Source organism: Gouania willdenowi, chromosome 3 (genome assembly GCF_900634775.1).
Source record: "Gouania willdenowi chromosome 3, fGouWil2.1, whole genome shotgun sequence".
Classification (NCBI taxonomy): Eukaryota; Metazoa; Chordata; class Actinopteri; order Blenniiformes; family Gobiesocidae; genus Gouania; species Gouania willdenowi.
Window position 1 is genome coordinate 31,370,846 of NC_041046.1, and position 21,444 is coordinate 31,392,289.

Below are 21,444 nucleotides of genomic sequence, written 5' to 3' on the forward strand. Positions count from 1 at the left end.
TTACATTACCATTCACAGACCAATGGGACAGAACTGCCATTAAAGGGATTAATCTAGTTTTCGTTAAAAAAAACAACATGCAAACGTGGTTGAACGCCCCGTTAAAATAAGTATTTAGCACATGTAAAGTGTTCAACATGTTGAATGTAAGACAGTTAATTGGGCAAAAGTGCTAAATTAAATTTGAAGCCGTTGAATTGGAGATGATGGAGCAGCCAGTGCAGATCTTTTTTCTGTTAGGAGCAGAAAACTGCAACACCTCTTCCAGGAGAATCCAGAACAAACCCAACAAACCAGTTCAACCTTTATTGCTGTAGTCATAGACTTTATTATTGACTTATCAACCCAGACAACTTGCATGCATTCAAATTCTGCTGAGAAAGAGCTTTTTGTAACAATGGCAATCATGATCCATGATGGACACTTTAAGACCGTTGTTGTTTTCACCACTCCTCAGCGTCACACTTCTATTTAAAACAGCTTAAGAAGCGTTCATTACTTGTTTTGTCTTTTAACCTTTTATTGTGTCCAGGTCATCTTTTGTTTTGTGAGGCTGCAGGTAACCTTTCTTTGTAAGTTATGCCCTTACACATTCACAACGTTCATGCAGAGACCTTTGATCTCGTGCTGTTTTGAACATTCTGTCAAAGCCCAATATGAAGATCTATGGTGCTCCATGGGTGATGTCAAAGCAGAGATGGACATTTTTAGTGAGGCTTAAAATTTGACTGAAAGGCTGTCGGGATCGATTTCTGTCCAACCAATCGGCTTACAGATGAGGCAGTGTTGTTGTCGACACGAGTTCGAAACTGAAGAAAGTTGGTATATTGTTTTTGTTCCATGTCTGTCAGGGGAGACATGAGAAGAAGTGTGTTATGTGCATTATGGGACAGCTATGGATGGATGGAGTCCACATCTTTTCAGTCTTTTTCCAACATTCATCAACACTCTGTCAGCAGGTCTGCTCACAGGTCGAAGGCCATGAAAAAGCTCTGAAAAATAAACACCCTCCAACCATAGAGGTTAGAGGTTGGATGTTCCTATAACACAAAGACTGTGTTTGTAGTATAAAAAGATAAAACTAAAACAATGTAACATCCATCCATCCATCCATCATGACCCAGTTCTAACAGAGAAAGTAGAGCAGGGAAGTCATTGAGCTCACTGTGTGTTGGAGTCTCCATGCTCTAATGAGGCAGTGTCTTCATGCATGTGTGTGTGTGTGTGTGTGTGTGTGTGTGTGTAAGAGCTGTGGTACAAAGAAGTGATTTTTTTTTTAACCACCTGGTTCTGTCATTCCAGGCCAGGCCAGCTGGCTTAAGTCCACCAATGTTTCACTTCTATCAACTACTAGATACAGTATAGAGACAGCACTATACACAATTTTTTAAACCTTTATTCAAACAGGAAAGTAAAATGAATAATCTTTTTATTTGTCTACCTTGTTGGCATGGTGTGTTCTGGTGTTAAAGAGTAATAAACGCCAAAATCACATTTTTTTTGTGTGTTTTTGGTATTAAGTAGTGTTGTTGATTGATTTTTGTCCAAAATCTTGACATTTCAGTTATTTCAATTTGACATATTTTGTGATATACATGTAAGAGTGACTGCCCAGTGCCCTCTATGGGTTGAAACCCAGCAATCACAATGGAATTTAGCTTTTTTTTTGCTGACAATGGCAGTTTGTGAAGAAACATGTATAAAAACTATGGACATTCTGTAAAATTTCTCACAACACTGACAGCAGAGCCACAGCAGGTTGTTAACCTGCTCTGCAGCAAGTTAGCTGTATAGGCTAAATCACCATGGTTACAGGTTAGCTGTATAGGCTAAATCACCATGGTTACAGGTTAGCTGTATAGGCTAAATCGCCATGGTTACAGGTTAGCTGTATAGGCTAAATCACCATGGTTACAGGTTAGCTGTAGAGGCTAAATCACCATGGTTACAGGTTAGCTGTAGAGGCTAAATCATCATGGTTACAGGTTAGCTGTAGAGGCTAAATCACCATGGTTACAGGTTAGCTGTAGAGGCTAAATCACCATGGTTACAGGTTAGCTGTAGAGGCTAAATCACCATTGTTACAGGTTAGCTGTAGAGGCTAAATCACCATGGTTACAGGTTAGCTGTAGAGGCTAAATCACCATGGTTACAGGTTAGCTGTAGAGGCTAAATCACCATGGTTACAGGTTAGCTGTAGAGGCTAAATCATCATGGTTACAGGTTAGCTGTATAGGCTAAATCACCATGGTTACAGGTTAGCTGTAGAGGCCAAATCACCATGGTTACAGGTTAGCTGTAGAGGCTAAATCACCATGGTTACAGGTTAGCTGTAGAGGCTAAATCACCATGGTTACAGGTTAGCTGTAGAGGCTAAATCACTATGGTTACAGGTTAGCTGTAGAGGCTAAATCACTATGGTTACAGGTTAGCTGTAGAGGCTAAATCACTATGGTTACAGGTTAGCTGTAGAGGCTAAATCACCATGGTTACAGGTTAGCTGTATAGGCTAAATCATCATGGTTACAGGTTAGCTGTAGAGGCTAAATCACCATGGTTACTGGTCCTGGATAAACTTGGCCAGCTTTTGTTCATCCGACTTGGGGATAAGATTACCAGGGATAGCCGATTTTTTAGTTAGAAAACAGAAATAAAGCTGTGAAATTAAATTAAAGAGGTGTCAAAATTTATACATTTTTGTCCTCCAATTTGATTAAAACTGAAAAGAAAGGATTGCAGGAAGAGTAGCCACAGGTAAAGAGTCCAGTGTCTAATAGTGATCTAAATTCAACTTAATACATTATCTACTTCATATGTCCTAAATTAATGCACAGCTTGAATGATGGCTTTATGGATAGAGGCCGTATCTTCACCCCTCCTTTATTGTGTTTCAAATGTGTGTTCCATGTGCCCCCTTTTAACATTGAGCACCTGCCCCTCTAAATGTCTCTGCACGGCTCCGTTTGTGACGTTTTGGTGGCTTCTTACGTCACTGTTGACCCCGCCCATCCTGTTAAAACTAGCACTTGTCAACTCTGCAATCTGTGGTGAGTAGTGTTTGATTGAGAGAATTGTGAAAAGAGAGGTATAGTTAGTATTGAGTAGTTAGTTAGCATAGCATAGATTGTTCTTTCTAGATGTTGTAGTATATAATGGGTGTGTCTGAACTGCTCCAGGAGAGCTGCCCATGAGCAACGCATTTTTTTTTCAATTTCCAGCCTAGACACATGTCGTCTAAAACCTCAAGGTTTACCGTCGTTACTTTTAAAACTTTTTTTTTTTTTTTTTTTTTGCAGAATTTGATAAAAGAAGAAACAATTCTCTGACCAAAACAAATGACAGCATATTTGGAAATTGCCAGAAGTGCAGCATTAAACATGTTGTAACTGAAATAGCGCCACAACCTTTCTACTTTCCATCCGTTTTAGAATTTCTGAACTTATGTACAGCAGTAGGTATAGACAAAACATTTAAAAGCTACAAAAATGTTAAACAATGTTGGACAAAGTCAACACAACAACAAACATTAAGAAACAATACAAGGATCAAACTAGTAAACATTGTTTCCACCACAAGGAGGCAGTGTTGATTCATTTAAGTAAGTGGTAAACTTACTTAAACTGCATTGCAACCACATTTCTCTGTGGTTGCAATGAGACATGATACAATATTGCATGTTTAATTTAAATAAATATTGTTTTGATGGGAACATTTGTATTTTCATTTTGAGGAAAACTAGCGTCAAAGGTTTAAACTTCTTACTCCTATTTAAACACTTAATAATAATCTGTTTTGCACATTGTTGTTTTCTGCTTTCTTCTTTTTTTTTTTGCTTTGGTAAGGATAGGTTATTATTGTTACACTGAAGTGTATTTAATCACTTGTCCCGAAGACTTTTTCTATGCCACCTTTTAGTCATCATTATCCACACCACAAGATGCAACAACACATACGTAACCTCTGATCTAAACTAAACATAATGTAGCTCATGTAATTCAAATCAACCCGCCTTCAATGAATACAATAGATACTGTAAACATGTAAAAATCTCAAAAAAAGCACCCAACAGGTGTGTATAGACATTTTCCAGGGTGTCCCATTAAAGTAGCACACCTCATTTAGATCAAATCGTGGGCCTTATTATGGATGTTTTGTTGATACACTGCGCACAGTGAAACAGAGATACTGTGGGTGTGGAAGCTGGTAGAGACACATTGGAAACATGCATGTCTGAGGCCTTTGACTTTCAGACATGCTCATCTCATGCATATATTCTCCTCACTTGCTCACTTCAAATACAGAATAATATAAGCGGAGCTGCTGAGCACCAACGTGTCGATCAGAGAGAAGGAATCAGGTGTTTCAAAGCCTCACTGCTGCACTGTCCCACTGAGGCGATAATAGAGGAGAAGACCTGTGGTGCTGTTGAGGCTGGTGCGAGTTCACCACGAGGCCTTCTTCTGAACACACAGGTGTCACGGAGCCCCACTGATCAGGAAATATACACCCAGCCTGGTGGTCGTCTGGCTCACCAGGTTCACAGTAACACTGGTAATGATGGATGTTGGAAAAGAAACTTTGTAATATAAACTGAGCTGAGACACATGGAAACTCACTCTCACTACTGCCTTGTATCGCTACACAAGATGCATGATGGCCCCACTTTAAACAATATTTAGATGTTATAATAACTAAAACAACTGTAATATTTGTATCATTAAAAAAACAAACAAAAAAAACTTTTAGAATTACTAACAAAACAGATAATTTTGTTTGCACCCTTCAATTTTTCATGTCTTTTAACAAATAAAAGCTTGTTTTTTATGTCTTTTAACAAATTGATTCCACAAAATGAATGTTTTAAGCTTAACATGTTGATTTTTGATCACCGAGAAACGTTTCTAAGTAAGCCAACAGTGTATATATAACCTGTTTATGCCATCCTGTTTCCTTGAATTCAAGTGTGTTTGCACGTTTTGTGAAATTGTAGTTTCTTACTAACTAACTAAACAGTATTTTTAATGCTCTGCAGCTGTAGCTACAGCTTCAGATTCTGTTTTTCAATCAATCCGGACCAAGTTCATCACTTCCTGTTTAGTGTCATTGGTAATTCATAATGATAATAATAATAATGATTGGATTTATACAGCACTTTTTTCAAGGAGACTCACTTCACAGAAACCATTATTCATTCACACCAATCATACCAGTGGTAGTAAGCTACAGTTTAGCCACAACTGCCCTGGAGCATACTGGAAATTTGAGGCCTATATCATATTGTAATTTCAAATATTTTGGGCTGTCTTAAAGCTTTAGTTTAAAGTCAAAGGAATAGCCAATTGACACAAACACATTTTTCGTGTAAGCCACCATTTAGATTGACCCGTACGAATGTAAAATCTGTGCATAATGTGGATACCAAACAAACATTTCACCAATAAGTCATTGATTGATGACAAAGTGTTTTACAGATTTAGCAGTGTAAGTTTAAAAAAGGCTTTGTAAGCTTTACATTCATTTCAAACCTGAAACTCAAATAACCCAGAATGTGTTTGCTTCAATATGAACATTTTAAAACTCTATTATACTATTGCACGATCATATATAACACATTTTGATTAAAAAAATAAATAAAAAATTTGGTCTGCCATTTATTTTTAGTTCCTCTCGTCTGTGATGCAATGCATGCGTATCACAAGTCAGTAAGTACACTACCCTACATGTAGTGTTAAAGGTGAATCCTGTTCAGAAACACTGTTATTCAGGGTGAAAACCTTTGATTCTGATAGTAGTCAATACATTGTGTGTTTGGAGAAAGGAACAAAAATAATGGGACATCAGAGGAAAACTGGTTAGTGCAAATCTATCTAGCTTTCCAAAATTGTGGACTGCATCTTTAATCCAGTGGGTCTGAAATGTTCCTTGTTGTGGGCCCCATTTTCAAAATTTTTATATTTTTGATCATGTAAAATGAAAATTGCAATATATCGTAAACAGATCATTTCCCCACCTCTAACAGACATGATCAAATCACCTCTTTTTTCTTTGTGCAACACACGTTTTTACCTTCATGTGCCTGCAGAGGGCAGTATGAGACCATGCACACATTGAAAAAGAGAAAAAGAAAGGGTGCTGGAAAGTGATGAGATGGGCATCCCATTGAAAGAAGCTTTATTGTGATATTTTAAGTCACACGGTGTTCAGAGCACAGGCATTCAGCTTATATACAGATGTGGACGTTTCTTTGCTACAGTAGTCAGTAAAGGTGAGGTGGGTTTTCTACTGCAGCTCTGCCTTCACACTTTCAGTCTTCCTCCATCAGGGTGTGTGTGTGTGTGTGTGTGTGTGTGTGTGTGTGTGTGTGTGTGTGTGTTGCCAATTAGAGCCTCCACATATGACACACTTGACTCCCCCGCTTGAACCATGGCTGAAGCTAATAGGCCTCTTCCTGCAGCTCGATCGATGACACACAGTCCCAGGGTGGACGTCTGCAACACACACACACACACACACACACACACACACACACACACACACACACACACACACACACACACACACACACACACACACACACACACACACACACACACACACACACACACACACACACACACACACACACACACACACACACACACACACACGTCAGCTCTGTGTTTCCTGCACAGAGAAAACACAAACCCAGTGTTTTCAAACGATAGAATAAAAACTGACTTATTAGTTCTTGTTATGAAAAGATTCATAACCTTCATACACACACACAGTGACACTGAATGTGTTTACACGTCTCAGTGAGCACACAGGAGCTATCTGAGCTGTGTGAGGGCATCTGAGTCGTAGGGATTAAAGACATTATGGTAATAGATGTATGTTGAGTAGAGTAATATGCAGACAGCTTGCGTGATCTCGCTCTACAGACGCTGTTGCTTCTGACTTGCATTTTGATTGGCTTGTTAAAGCTCAGCTATGGATACAGCAGGAGGGTCAGTGCTGCCTGAGTGAGGGTGTTGCATCAGGGTGGATTCACAAAGCTCTGTGTGATGCAAACGTACCCGTATAACATCATCCGTCCCAGTGCTCCCTCTGAAGAGCTCCTTTTTGTGAGAAAGTGTGTGCGTTTCTGCATTTTTTCACTGAAGTTTTGGGGAAGGAAGAAGAGTTTGAGTTGAGGCCTGAGAGGAGGAGGAGGAGGTGGCTGGGGGGAGGGAGATCTCCTGCACTGTAAATATGAGTAAAGAACTTTGATACTGAGCACTTAAGGAGCGTTCTGGAAATCCGGTATCCAGGTAAGTCGCCATATTTGTTTGGGGGTAAAACAACTTTAATGTATCCACTCCCGTTGTAACAGAAAAGGTTTCACCATGCCAAAGAGCTGTTTTGTGTTTGGCTGGAGTTAATTTATTATTATTATTTATTATGTATTATTGTAAAGATGTGGGTAGGTGAAATTGGGCCAATGTTTTGGATTGTTCACCCAAGTCTGGGACTTTGTATGGACACTCAGATATGCCTAGCACTGAACTTATATCATCCCCTGGCCTTTTCTGGTTGTGTTTTTCTTGATTTCATTGGACAAACAGGAGGCAGACGAGTTGTTTTCCCCCTTTTCATGATGGTGCCTGTTTATTTACTACCGCTAATGTCATCTGTGATGTAAGCCCAACTTCCCGCATAGGGCAGGATCAAGAAAACATTAACCAAACCCTTAACCCTTAACCTAACCTATAAAACACATGTTGCATCAAATGGATTTTATATTTATCATTATTATTATTATTACTGGCTTGTTTTTTTGTTTTTTTTGTTTCTCGCACCGACTACCAAGTCAAATTCCTTGTACTGTCCTAAAAACTGTACTTGGCCAATAACACATTTCTGATTTCTGATTAAAAGCCTTAACCATAATCCCAGCCCAAACCTAACTAGAAGAAGCGTGCTCTAAACCTAAAAGATTATACACCCATAACCATAAATTAAAATAAAACCTAACTACTTGATGACTCATTTCTTAAAACTTAAAGGATGTTTAGCCCTCGGGTCCTAAAACTAAAAATAGACCGATGTACCAATCCAGTTATAGGAAGAATTGCATCATCAGTAAACTCAAACACTATCCACGTCCGACCCTTCCCTTCCTCAGAAGGGAGAAGGTTGGAGGATGGATGCCGGTGAGGTCCAGAAACACAGAAAGACCCTGGTGATTCTGAATAAACTCACATGGTTTGCCAACAGGAGATATCCAGCTCGGTATGACAGGGTGGTAGCCCATTCCTCACTCCTGTCCCCTGCTCCATATTCACCACACTGCTGACATACCAAATTACTGATTACTGCACATTTTTACTGTTGTTTTTATACTGCTTTAGCTTAAATTTTATTGTGGTTTTATACTATGTTGTTGTGGTTTTATCATGTACTGTTAAGTGACCTTGGGTGATCTGAATGACACTGAATTTCAAATAAAATGTATTATTATTATTATTACAATACACACTCAAGCCCCATACTCATTTCCATTTGACTTTCACATAGGCCGTGTCCTAATAGTCCCTCTTATCTCCGTTCCTATCTACTGTTCTTTAACCCCCGGAAGTGTTTAAGTGGTGGCCATGATAAAAGAGCGTTCACATTTTCTTTAAGCTAAGGAAAGGATACGCAGCCGTCGGATTATTACGTCACCTAGTGGATGTGTCTGATTGTCAAAACAAACATGATCACCTTTTCCTAACTCCTTCCTAACTCCTTTCCCTAACCCCGTGACGTCATCCATGAGGTTATGGAAAAGTGGATAGGAAAGGAGATAGAAGGAACTATTCGGACAGCCATAATCTATCTCCAGGGCTTGCCAAGCAGGCACAGTGGTGGCTGACTACAGTCAGTCTACCCACTACTGAGCTCTGAACATATTACATACACTCCATACACTCTGACACTGATACACCTTCACAAACTCTTTGATGAACGGTGTATGGAACAGAGAAGCCCTGCCTTTGACTCCCTATTCTACACTGAACAGTCCAGAACCCTTCAGGGGGTTTCATTAAAAAGAAAATCATCAATGCACCTATCCCTAATTATGGAACACTAAAAAAAGGAAAGTCATAATTATGGGAAACAAAGTCATAATTATGAGATAGAAAGTCATAATTAAGAGAAAGAAAGTCATAATTATGAGTTAGTAAAGTCATAATTATGAGATAGAAAGTCATAATTATGAAATACTTAAACACATTTACAGCAGCTTGTTCATGTGGTGAGCTGACACTGAGAGATGGCTGATAAGACTATCAAAGACTACTTTAGACGGGGTTTTACAAATGATGAAATACTTTGTTTGCTTGCAAATTCACATAGAAATATAGAGTTAACGCATCCTTGAAAAGATACTAAGCAAAAAGAGGCTCTGGCGTCGAAAGGATAAAACTGATGTGGCTGAAGTAGCTCAGTTTATTGAACAACAAATGGAGATTTCTGGTCAGTGCCATGGGTACAGATGAATGTACCAAAAATGTTTCTATCTCATAATTATGACTTTCCTTGGTGATTTTTTTTGTTTTTTAGTGGCGGAAACGGGCTTCCATACCTACTAGATCCCTCCACCTAACCATGAAAAAAAAAAAGTACCATCATAGCTCCAAAAGTGTCATAATTCAGTGAAAGGTGTCATAATTTAGCAAACACCATTGACAGCCTTCATGACACCTTATTCATGCTAATAACAGATAATGACAACCTTTCGTATAAAACTATTTCTTTTTTGGGTATTAATCAATATTTTCTTTAGTTTAGATATGTTAATGAATTAAGTAGGATTGCAGTAAGTTTTGTTAAATTTAAAATTTTTGAACGTTAATCATTTTTGAAATTTAAAGTAGTTGAGAACTCAAACTTTTCAATGACTTACTCAAAAACTAAGTTCATCCGTTTTCACGTGTGTTTTGAGTATTGTGAACTTCTCGGGGTTTATGGAGGTAAAGGAGGGGTGGAGCAGGATGGCTGACAGCTGAGTGTGAGTGTGTGTGTGCATCCATCATCTGTCAGAGCTGTGGATGTCAGTCCTGCTCCTAGTCCTCCCCCTGCATCTCCCTCTTTCTCCCTCTCTGCCCTCCCCTCCCTCTCTTCTCAGCCTCTGTCATGTTGTCAGCCCACATATGCTTGTCTGTGCTGGTTGGGGGGTGGGGGGGTTGCTGTATATGGAGGGGGTGGAGGAGGCATAGGCAGCCTCCATCTTTTTCCTGTCGTTGCTGACACTTGTCTTCTTGCCTGCATTGGTCCCCTTTTAACCCTTCTCCTCCTCCTCTGAGCGTGGGGAACATCAGCTGAGGCGAGAATTACAATCGGACTTTTCCCTCGAGCGTGATCTCGTCTCCCTGCTGCCTTCTGTCCCATTAATGTCACAAGACTGAGTGCAGTCTCTTAAATTTGGCCTGCGGTGTGGACAGAGTGCAGGAACCTCTTTTATCCTGCAGTGATGCTTCTCTACACAGTCCATCTAATAAAATATAATAATAATAAAAAATAAAAAAAACAGGAAAGGAACACTGCACGTGCTGCTTCATCACTGTACTGTAAAGACTAATAAGTTGACTTCACTTAAAAAATATGCAAACTCGTTGCCTTTTATGGTGCCGCCATAGGCGGAGTTTGAGATTCTTGCCAGGAGGGGCAAAAGAACAATTAGAATTAAATATATAGACAGACTCTAGATTAGATAGATATCAGTAACTTAATTGAAATGTTGACTACAAAAATTTGCGTCGATGCATCGTTTAATGTTGTAAGATCATGCATAAATCAGTCCAGCGGCTGCTGGCTGCTTCATTTTGCTGCAGTACCATACATGAACTGCTGGGAGCAGTCTCACTTCACCTTTTACATTGTGGAGATGAATTGTGCTACAGAAGAAGAGTGCCAAATAATAACTTGTTTTTTTAAAAGAGCAAATTAATTCATATATATTTGGATGTTGCTATTGGTCTGGAACCAGACCTCAGACAATCCTGACCAGTGACGTGCCGTCAGGGTAGGCAGTGCCTACCCCGCACCCGGCCGCCGCCAACGTCGCCGCCAGTGCCGGCTCCCTGCACCAGGCCGCCAACGTCCAGCTTTCCAGAGCCCTCTTCGCCTGGCTCGCCGGAGGTGTCACCGGCTGTCTAGCCTGCGCCCTCTTCGCCTGGCCCGCCGGAGGTGTCACCGGCTGTCTAGCCTGCGCCCGCTTCGCCTTGCCCGCCGGAGGTGTCACCGGCTGTCTCGCCTGCACCCTCTCATGGGAGGCCGCCGGAACTGTTTCGACCCTCCTCCGGGTCCCCCACCACCCTCCCTGTCTTGATGTTTTGATTTGGAGCGTTTGGAACCCGCTCCTTAAGGGGGGGTTTATGTCAGGTTCTGTTTATTTAGCCCTTGGGGTCCTTTTTAAGTTATTATGTGTCTTTGTTTATTCGGTTTGAGTCTAGTCATGTTTAACTCTTGTCTGTGTTTCAGGTGTTCCTACTTGTGGCTCCACCCCCCAGTGATGTCTGTGTGCTTGGTTGGTGCCTGATTAGCTCCCTCATGTTTTCACCCAGGTGTGGCCCATTCCCAATCAAGCTTCCCTCACTTAGCTGAGTGCTTGGACACAGTATGACTGCGGGATCATTGTCTTTGTGATTGTGTATGTTGTCTTCCCTCCTCGTGTCCTGCTGTGTATGGTCTTTGCTCCCTGTACCACCTGTCTTTTTGGATTTAAGTTTTGTTTTGTTTTGATAATAAAAGAATGGACTGGTTCCACGAACGCTATGCATCGATCCTGCCTCCTTTTTCTGCATTTGGGTCCACACCCACACCGGACCGTAACAGCTATTTCCTGGAATGGCAGAAGGAGGCCACACCCCCTCCCAAAAGCACACGACTGCTCCTCTGCCTCTGGCCCCATAGCTTGTTTTTATTTGTTTGCGCATGCGCAGTCAGTTTCCCAAGATGACAACCATTTACGTCCAAAGGCAGCTCTCTACGCTGCCTTTGGACGTAACCGCGCTATGCTAAAAACTATACGTAAGTTCACAGTACATTAGTGAATTGATCCCATGTGACCGCTGCTGCTACGTTCTCTAGCGAGTGGGCGGGATAACACTACAGGTAGGATGACAGTGCTAGAGACAATTGAGAGACTTTTTTTTGAGGAAAAACGACAGCTTTTAAAAGATGGGAGACCAACACCTGAGCTACCAGACCTTCAGCAAAGGTAAGGTCAGAAAATGTTTCATACTTTTCACAGCGAATGGTACAAAAGGAAGGATTGGCTTTGTGGATGCTCCTCACTGAGGCTGCTCCAAGTTGTTGTTTTTTTCTCTCTGATTCTGTGTTTCCAACACAAACAGATGTGCTGCCGTGTCATGAGATATATCTTGTTGGGAGAGTATGAAGGCTATATTAAATAATTGTTTATGTTTCTTTAATGGTGTTTTACAATGTTGATTTTGTTAGATGGCTAAATGCTTGTTCATGTGGATGTTGTTTTTTCTTTACTATTATGAATTTTATATTTTGACAAGTGCATTGAGATGACTTTGTTGGAAATTGCTTTATACAAATAAAGTTGATTTGAATTGAATTAACACTTGCCAGCAGAAACATATGAAATTGTCATTGGTGGTCTCGATTTGCAACGTGCCTACCCAACCCTAGTGGTCACAGCACGTCACTGATCCTGACTATAGTTCCGGCACTTCTGTGCGCATGCGTCTGCCTGCGCAGTGAGCCGATAGTTCCATCACTGACAAACCCGTGTCCTTCTAGCTATAGTTCCATCAGTTTTATTCAAGCCTTAACTCTAACCTAACTCTATCCCTATTCCTAACCCAGGAAATACCCTAAAATGTTTGTTTTTTTTTGGTATATGTATTTTTAAAAGTGGAATTTGCCACGTTGACCAGTTCAAACATTATTCCTGAAAACAGAAAACATTCAACATTGTGAAAAAGTGTACTACCCCTAAATGTGTAGCGATTGACTCGGTCACTTTTTGGTCACAGATGCTTACAATGTCAATGTGAACGTAGCAAAAAGCGATCTGGTGAAAATGTATTGTGTGAACCACCATAGTGCTGGTCTTGTTACGTTTCACCCCCTCAAAGCTGAGCACAACAAAAACAATCAAAAGGGTCAGTCATGGGTGAAGCTAACAAATTAAAACAAAAAAATGGGCCACTGCTTTCTAAAAGGTGACGGGGGGGATTGCTCGACCTGTCAGGGAATTGAACCCCAATCTTCTGTGTGACATACTTGTCACTATAGTAACAGGGATGTGTTCACCACAAACAACCAAACAAGTACTGGGATCATTTATTCACAGTCTAACTCAAGCTTTAAAGAAGGTCAGCATACGGCGCAGAAGCTTCTAGACTCCCATTCCCCTCAGAAACAGAACAGAGAGTGAAACCCCTCTTTCTAAACTCCAGCTGATTGCTAATGGCTCACAGCCGTGCTCACCTCTGCAGGTGCTGCTGATCTTCCTGATTGACGAGCTGGACCTGGCTGTGCACTGTGACAAGTAACAAAGTACAAATACTTCATGACTGTACTTCTGGTATACGTACTTTACTTGAGCACTTATTTTTTGGCGACTTTTTACTTTTACCTCTTACCTTTTTAAACAAATATCTGTACTTTCTACTCACATTTTAAAAATAAGCTGGTTACTTTTAAGACCTTTGAAGATTACGTCACAACATAAAATGACGCAACATTTTGGTCGTTTGAGATTTTTTCTGTTAAGCAAGTCCTTTATTTTCATGGTTAACATTTTTAAGTTTTTAAAAATGTTAAACTCAAAGCTGCCCTGGGATTTATTGAGCATTTGCATTCTATTTCTTTAAACATTTTATAAACAAATTTTAACTATGAGTGCTAAATTATCCAGGTGTTCATAAAAGGTAAAAGATTGAATTTATTTCCATACCAGTTTTCTACAAGTTCTTAAAAATGTTCAACTCAACGGTGCTCTGGGTTTTATTGAGCATTTGCACTTACTTTTTGACACATTTTATTTACAAATTGTATTTATTATGAGTGCTAAATTCTCCAGGTGTTCAAATGAAACAGATTTCACTTGTTTCCATGTACCAGTATTCTACAAGTTCTTCAAAAACTAATAGATATAGAATTTGCTGGTTTAAAAACCATCAAAAACCCTGTCTTACTATTGAAGGGACATTTGTTTTATTTTTTTACTTTAGTGCATTTAGTAGCATGTTTTTTGTATTTTTACTCAAGTAAGGGAGCAACTTCAATAATTTTACCAGTCATTTTTTATTCAAGTATCTATACTTTCACTTGAGTACTGAAGACAAGTACTTTTTCCAGCTCTGGCACTTTGTGCCAATCTGTAACAGTCTCGACATGAGTACTACAACATTACATTTTGGTATGGTCCCAACACCCTATAGTTACTTGAATTTGAATTTAAAATATTTTATTAATCCCTGAAGAGAAATTACATTACACTGTTATGCACCAGAGCAGTGTTGGGGTTCAGGGCCTTGCTTAAGGGTACCTGGGCGAGAGGTGCCCTGGTACCTCTTTAGCTACCAGAACAACTTCCGTTTTTTGAGATGGCGACCTTCCGGTTCCCAACCCATGTCCCTAAGGATTGAGCTACTGCCGCCCATTACTGATTCTCTTCGGCTTGTAGCTTTTGGTGCTGTATATGTTCAACTATCCCGTTTACTCCCACTTTACTACTCATTTGATTTAGTTCTCCTCATTATCTCATTGGTAAATTGAAGAATACCAGAAATCAGTACTGGTCTTGAGAAAAAAAATCCTGAGTTTGGACACTCCGAGGCCTAGACCAGACCAAGTAAAGATGCTTTCAGGTCTGAGACAAGACCAAGACCTTTAAAATCTGGTCACGAGACCAAGAACTGTCTGAAATACTACAACACTAGGTTGAACTTCAAAATTTCAGCAGAAAGTGAGAGGAAATCATGAATCCTCAGCAATTCATGCTGATGTATCACTTAAGTGAGCGGACTTAAGATTCATTCCATTGAATAGTAACAACACACACACACACACACACACACACACTAGGGGCTATGAGTACCCTTGCTCAGAGTGCTCCCTTGTTGCAGTCTCCACAGCGGGCAGGGAGACAGTCTGAGTGCTTTATGTTTGCTGTCATCACCAACAGAGCCATTGATTTGACAACAACATAGTGATACGCTGTGGATGGATATTGGTCCAGGACCTGCATTTTTCTAGACAGCCGAGCAGCATCTGTTGTTGTACTTTTTTTCTTCACATTTTGCCCCCCCCCCTACTCACTCACCCTCCCCCCTACCAACCACTCTCAACAACTACACACACACACACACACGCACACACACACTATCAGTTTGGAAACAATAAAAGAAAAGCAATGTGTCTTGTTCAGCTACTAAATAGCTGTCTGCTTTGTGCTTCCTGAGGTGGTTGCACATCAGTGAGTTGCCCATCTATCAGTTGGATACGCAGGCCCAAACCTCCAGGTACAGAGATGATAAATACTCCGCTTGCCGTCTGAGAAGGGCAGGAAAAAAACGATGGATGGATTTGGAAAGAGTGAGATGGTTACAAAATGTAGCGACGGAGGAAGAAGAAGTGGGGGGAAAAAGAGACGAGAAAGAAAATCAAGAAAGATGAATATTTAAACACACACAATGAGCAGACAGAGGAATAATCAAACCTCAGAGCCTCATTAATTCTGATGAAACCAAAAGAAACAGCCACAGTTTGGCGTAGTCATGTTTTTTTATTGAAGCTTTACCTCACTAGTGTATTATTCATTCATTCTCTAATCAATACTCATCCAGTACTGTAATGATTCTCAATCAGAGGCGCTGCGCTCTTTAGGGGCGTGAGATGATTGCAGGAGGTTCTGTTGGAGGATTCCTCCTCTCCAGCATCACCTATGCTATACATGTAGAAATGTTTTTAAACAATTAAAATACATGCATACATTTCATGCTGACTGCATTGAAAAATAAACTGAAACATAATGAGCAGGAGGGAAAAAAAGGGAATATTAGACTGGAGAATGTAAGTAACACATTACACATTTACACACACAACTTGTCTCGATCTTGAAAAACTAAAGACCAAGTTCGTTGATTTAAAGTTTTTACTGCTGAATTTAATGTTTGTTTATTAATTTGTTAAATGTTTTATATTGCGCTTTTTAATCATGTAAAGCACATTGATTGTCCTTGTGTATGAAATGTGCGATACAGATACATTTGCCTTGCCTGGCCTTGTCCTATATCATTTCCAGCTCTTGAAGGCATTTTTATAATCTCCCTCCTAGAGCCAGGTCAGGAGAAAGCAGGGGTTTAGTTACTCTTTAAGTGAAACACTCAAGAATATGAATTTGGTGAGCAGACTATAAAACAAAAGTATAATGTACTCCATTATGTAATTTAAACTGGTTTTCAACAGGCGCCCACTACTGAACACACCACCAGGACAACTTAAGAATCACCGTTGGGGGTTCAGCAATGAATGCTCTATAGGTTCAAGCACTCAAGATGTAATTTAAATCTCTGTCAGCTCACACACTTAGTAAATCACTAGTCTGAGGCCGATCAAGTGGTTGCAGAGAGCCTAAGAAGGCCTTTACTCACAAGCCTGGTGATGGATTTCTGAATTGCAGGCACAGCCCATTCCATGCTTCCCTGTGTGCACTTACCATTCCCTCCACTGTTTGATTAAACAGTACTTTCCGCCCTTATCAGAGCTGTCGCTGCATGAAGGAGCTATCTGCTGTGTGGCTGACAGACTTCTGCCTGCTGCCTCTGATAGCGCTCCACTTTGGTTAGGTAAATAGAAACTTAACTGAAGTGAGACAGTTTAAACAGCAGATTAAAACGGGTAAACAGCGGGTAAGCACAGGGATGCATCACTGCTTGAACGCCCTTAACACACACACACGCAAATGAACACCATGGTGACAGACATGGGCAACTTTTATCAGTGTGATCAACTAATCTGAGGGCAACATTTCAAAAAAAAAAAATCTTTATTTTATGTATTTTTTTTGTTGTCTTTTTCCTGTAGTTTTGCATATATTCTGACACCTTTTGCACAATTTAGCAGTTTTGTGTTTCTTTGTAATTTGTAATTGTATTTCCATTCTCTCAGAATTTTTGTATTTTTTTTTGTTTATTTTTGTGTTGCATTGTGGTGAGAAACAAGAAGCTTCCCAGTGAGGTCTTCTGTTTTGTAGTAATTGTTCACACACACACGCACACACACACACACACACACACACCACTGTTCATTTTGTTGACAAAAAAATTTCCATCGTAGTTTTCGTCGACTACATTTTTTAAAGTGATAATAACTAGACTGTGACTAATTAATAAAATGCATGTGAACGAAAGCTAGCAACATAACATTATATTTCCGTCACCTAATAAAAACACTATAATTTCATCACACGGGACACAATCCAATCAGAACTCATGTGTTCATGCAGGAATTATGTATTGATTTCATCAAATATGTGTGTGTGTATTTGACAGACATTAATAACATCCCATATCAGATTTATCAATGGGAAATTCATCTTTAAAAAAAAAAATGCATAAACTCTTATTCTACATGTTTTAGTCGACCACATCTGTAACAGATTCAGTCGACTAAAAATCTTAATGTCATTAACTTGACTATAAAAGTGTAACTGAATTAGCCCTGATGACTACATTCTTACTAAAACGAAGTTGCATTTTAGTCAAAACAAAAGACTATGATTAAAACTAAACCAAAGTGTGAGGTCAAAATGAATAGTGACAGCATGGAAAAGGACACAAAAAGGACACACAGAAGCAGCCTCTGGATGTTTTTGATGCTTCGGTGACCTTTGACCTACAACATCAGTGTCTAGGCTTGCAACATCATGTACACAAACAAAAATACAAATAGCATGAGGCAGGAAAGGCAGGAATGGACCCGTGGACGAAACTTGTGTGTGGACGCTCTGCCCACGGGCCTTTTACCAGACCGGCCACTCGAGTCAACGACCTCCCATGACTCTAACGCTGTGTGGCAGGGGACCTAGAAACAGATGTTCCCTGCCACTGGCATGGTGCTGAGGAGTAGATAGTATGCTCGTGTGCACAGAGTTTCATGTGTCTATGAGGACCGGAAAAGACAACAGCGGAGAGAGAACCTGAATGCATGAATTGTAAAGAGGGAGGAGGAGGAGGAGGAGGAGGAGGAGGAGCAGTGGGTGGGTGAGAACGCTGCGGCGGCGTTGGATGTGGGGGGTTTTAAAAGGAGAAATAAATCAAGTCAGAGCAATTTGTGGCAATGTCTGCTGCAGTGTCATTAGGAATCCCGTCACGCAGCAGCTCCTCTGTGCAGTCAGCAGTCGTAGGTTGACAGAAGGCCAAAGAGGAATTTTAATTCCACCTCGTGTCTCACTGATCGCGCCTCAAACACGTTCTTCAAGTACTGAGTGACCCACACTACACACACAGTCTTCAAACTCTACCTTTTCTGCATTACACACGATGACACCTTCAAAAAATGAAACAAACACATTTGTTATACAACATATACAGTAACTGCATGGGTTCATGTCATTTAAACATCAAATCTGTGAAACAGTGTAATTATAGTCTAATCATGAGTCACTGACAGGGTTTGTTTGGGTCAATTACATTTTTCAGTTACAATTACATTTTCAATTGTCCATGTTCAATTACAACAATTCATCTACGATTACAGTGATCAGCATTTTTTCAATATTTTTTATTTTATCAATTACAATAACTGAGCCTCAAATAAATATCCTAATAAAAGTTAACCTTCCTCTTGTGTTAGCTTTCTGTTAGCATCTGTTTTGATAACGGGCCATAAATCAACTGTAAAATACACTAAAAAACTAATATCTATCCTCTAATTTATTTCTTAATCAATATAAAAAAATGGTTTTAATATTTTTTTTAAATGATAAAATGTGGGAAAACTTGATAAATTATATATTATAATTTAATGCAAATTATATTATGCATATTGACAATCTTTATAGAATTTTCATGGCAATTACAATTACAAAGTCAATTATTTGAACTCAATTACAATTTCATTACGATTACAACAGCAACATGTTTTTTAATTACAATTGCAATTATAACTATGCCATAATTGTAATTAAGATATGATAAGATAATCCTTTATTCATCTCTCAAATGGAGAAATTTACAGTGTCACACAGTGCAAAGTTAAACTAGTTAAGCAAATAAAAAATTAAAAAAATATGCATTAAAAAATAGTTAAAAAGAGCCAGTGACAGATGTAAGTCTGTATACACTGTTTGAACACTATCATGCACACAATGCATATAAGGATGGACATTGTATTGCACAAGTTGTCCCATAAATGTGGGTGTGGGATACTTATGTATGTGTATATATGTACTGTATATATGCATATGTGTGTATCCATAAAATGAAGAGTCTGTCCTTAAGACTGCTCTACTGTAAAGTGTCTTGAGATACCATTGGTTATGATTTGGCGCTATACAAATAAAAGATTGATTGATTGATATTGCAATGCAAAATACAGTTCAATTACACAATTACAATTAGAATTGACCCCAACCCTGGTCACTGATATGCACAAAATATCACAAGAACATATGACAGGAGCAAAAAACAACAAACTTGGTTGGATTCATGTGCTTTTTTTTTTTTTTTTTCACATTACTCTCAAAAAGTAACTTGGTTCTTTTCTTTAACACAATTTTTTTTTATCCGCTTCTGAAAATGTCACACATGGAGGGTCCCACACTCAATCATCACTGGTTAGTACAGTATGTGTAGCAGTATGAGGTGAAATAATGTGCAGAATATCTGGCTGCGGTGCATACTGTAGTCTTTCATACTACTTTAACACTCTCTTACTAGCAGAATATAATATCATATTTTACCTGGTGTTTATGTATTTGATTGTTTGTCAGGATTACGTCCCAAGTTATTAACTGATTTTGACAGAATTTGAACCAAAGATCGACCTTTCACCATCAAAGATTACAATACATTTTGTAAGGGATCTGAATCAATATATTGATTTTGGATCAGTTTAAAAAATATTTAAAAAAAAAAAAAACTATCTCTCATCATTGGTGAAATTTCAAAAATTCATATCTTGGTTCGTAATTGACTGAACTTTATGAAATTTGACCCACTAAAGTCAGACCACAATGAGTTTATTCCGTAATGGGAGTGCACTTTTTATCGCAATGTTTCCAAAGCAATGTGGGTGCCTGGTGCCATCATTATTAATAGGAATAGAGATTTCTTCCAAGCCTTTATTCAATGAAATTCAACTTTATTTATACAGCGCAAATTACAACAAAGTCATCTCAAAGCGCTTAACAAAATATAGAGTCCAAAGTAAATAAAGAACCCAACAAGATCCACATGAACAAGCGTTTAGCGACAATGGGAAGAAAAAAACTCCCCCTTTTTTATAGGAAGAAATCTCCAGTGGAACCAGTTTCAGAGGTGGCTGCCGTCTGCTCCGACTGGTTGGGGTTAGTGAACAGTGAACGTGTGAATGATCATGTGATCTGATCCTGATAAGTGCCAATATCTGGCAAAGAGGATATTTGGCAGAGGTTTGTGCTCTATTTAGTTTTCTTGTGCTTGTTTATGGTAAATATTAAATGAACGTGGTTTATATACAGTAGTGCTTTATCACCACACTGAAGTAGTTCCAAAGCGCTTTACATATCAGCTCATTCACACATTCACACACACATTCACACACTAATGGGACTGAGCTGCCATGCAAGGGACCACTGAGAGAAACTTAGGGTTCAGTGTCTTGCCCAAGGACACGTCAACACACAGAGAGGCATAGACTGGGATCGAACCCCCAACCTGAGCCACGGTCGCTGTAATTTTACCATAATAATTGTTGGTGATGTGTTTAAAAATGTGATTTTTTATGAAGGTGATTTGGTCAAATCACCTTCAGGACTGATATATTTATCATTTCATTGTCACCATTAGTTTTGGTGAAATGATTTAGGCCACATTGTCAATGATGATTCAAAAGTTGAAGAAATTGTCACAATTCTCATCAATCTATGGATATTATTGGTGTTCATTTAAACACAATTGAACCTTTAATGTTGACACATTTGCATGTTTCAATGTGAAAACACCAGCTATAGACATTATTGGCCTGTTATTATGAATCTGGAACCCCCCCCCCATCCTCCTCGACCACAAATGACATGTTCATGATAGTGTCAATAGTCAAAGTCCCATTGCAATGAATCCTACTGGTAAACACAAGCTGTATACCAACATGATCTAATCAAAGTAAGGCAGATGGAAACAACAGATACAAATCAGTGCTGGATGTGCAGCACTAACACACAGGTTGTGTGTCTTTGTTGTGCGAGGAGCACAT